We start from the raw sequence: 2,281 nt of genomic DNA on the forward strand, positions 1-2,281 counted from the left end.
CTAAACCTCTCTGCGAGGGGATCTCCAGCGGCCGACAAATGGGCTTTGGGTCTCCACTCTGCACTTCCCCCTTCATTCACTATGGTAAGATTTTTTTTTTCTGATGATGCCTTATACCTGATCCCTTTGACATCTCATGATTGCACAGGCTGGTGTGCTTCTTCCATGTAGACTTTGTTGCTTCTGAGCTAGATGGCCACTTGTTTACCTTCAAGCCTTTAAGACCCCAGACACTATCTCTTTTGATAGCCGGGCACCACCAGCTTTCTTCGCCACATTTGCTTATGCACCCGTTGGTCCTCGACGATCATATCATGGAGGTGTGCACCCAATGATATGATTTTTTGTTCTTTAATACCTGATAACTGATCCCTTTGGAACCACATGATCACACAGGCTGGTGTGTTCTTCTATGTGGGCTTGTTGCTTCTGAGCTAGATGGCCGCTTGTTTATCTTCAAGCCTTTAAGAACCCAGACACTATATCTTTTGATAGCCGGGCACCATTAGCTTTCTTCACCACATTTGCTTGTTCACCCACTTTGGCTTCAGCGGTTGTGTCAGGAGGGTGAGCATCATAGAATGCCAATTTAATAGAAGAAAGTATTCATGCATTGAGGGAGTGCTTGAGTAGAGACCCAAGGTTCTTCTGCGACCTTAATACTAAACCTACAAATATAGGCACATAGATCTGGGGATGTTTTCTTGATGTGCACTTAACCTTTATATAAAACTCTCTCTTATGAGTTTCTGTGGATTTGTTTCTCTAAAATACGCAGACTAACTGTCATTAACAATCTTTGGGTCTCCTGCTGCAGCGCTGAGAGTGGGATCGCCCGGGAGCTCGTCTAGAAGTCAGAAAAAGAGGAATTGCGTTAAAAAAATGGCAGACAAGCCAGACATGGGAGAAATTGCCAGCTTCGATAAGGCCAAGCTGAAGAAAACGGAAACGCAGGAGAAGAACACCCTGCCGACCAAAGAGACCACTGAGCAGGAGAAGCAGAGTGAAATCTCCTAATCCGAGAGGATTCGCCACCCTTCCCCCCCTCCCCCCCGCCACCCACCCCCATCATCCACCAGATTGATGTAGAGGAAGAGTCACCTGCAAGATGGACACGAGCGACAAACTGCACTGTGAACCCACTGGCCTCCGGGTCTCCGAAGGGACTACCAAATTCTCCAGTCTGCCCTGGGATACTATAGAAAATTATTTGTATGATTAATGAAAATAAAACACCTCGTGGCATAAAAAAATGTTTGATATGTGCATGTCACAACCCTGCTTGCTAAAAGCAAAGAAGACTTGAAGATCAAAGTCCACAGCCTTCAGTATGGATCACAGACTGCGATAGTTTACTGTGCCAGCCTGGCCGATAAACACAAGTAGGATTAACTGCAGGGCAGAGGGATAAATGGCTCGGTGAGCCTCACCTTGCTTGTACTGTGCCTCAGTTTAAAGGGGTACACTACCTGTGGGATGCCTAGCCTGTGGACTGTGTCGCTGTAAATTGAGGTCCCTTTAATCCCACAGGATTGGAATGTCCATCTCTGGAGCTGGGGACTGACAGTTGGTGACAGTTGGGGACCTGCCTTGCTGTTTGCTGCCTGGGTATATATAGCCCAGCTCTCTACAGAAGGGGACTGGCAACTGGCAGCTCTCAAAACTCGAAGGACTGCTAGTGTCTCACTGCTTTATAATTTAACTGTTAATTTCTTGTATTATCTATCTATCTGTATATAATTTAATGGTTCATTTCTTATGTTATATATCTATCTTTATATATATCTGTATAATTACTAGCAATCTGGTTTGTGATTATGGTGATTTTTAATAAGTGGACTTTTTAATCAAGTGGGTTGGTTGGTTCCCTGAAGCATGAATTAGCAATGACTTATACCAAATCGGGAAATTCCAGAACTGCCTTATACATTCTATATGAAGAAGGGACCCAGAGGCTGAGGGAAATAGATATTTGAGAATGGACTTCTCAGATTGGACCCACAGGCTTACTCAGGGTGTGCCCAGAGAAATACCTTTCACTATAAGGGCTATGAATAAATTTGTGAAGGGAGCAGGCCTTTGAAGGATAAGATTGCTGTTTTATATAAGCAACACTTAATTTGGGAACTTCCCGAACTGAATTGACACCTAATTACAATGCAGTTGGTTGGACCCCATCTTGATGGGCCAAGTGTTAGCATTTAATTGAAAAGACAAGATGAATATCAACTTCGTTTTTCTTTCTCAAAGCACCTTAAGGAGACTAAGCGTATCACTGAGA

General features: G+C 44.1%; 1 pseudogene; it reads left to right on the top strand.

The window, feature by feature from the left end:
• Positions 1–839: 839 nt before the first annotated feature.
• On the top strand, positions 840–1,537 carry LOC142437036 (thymosin beta-10 pseudogene; annotated as a pseudogene).
• Positions 1,538–2,281: the final 744 nt, after the last annotated feature.

The sequence above is a fragment of the Tenrec ecaudatus genome, chromosome 1 (assembly GCF_050624435.1).
Source record: "Tenrec ecaudatus isolate mTenEca1 chromosome 1, mTenEca1.hap1, whole genome shotgun sequence".
NCBI classification, from domain to species: domain Eukaryota; kingdom Metazoa; phylum Chordata; class Mammalia; order Afrosoricida; family Tenrecidae; genus Tenrec; species Tenrec ecaudatus.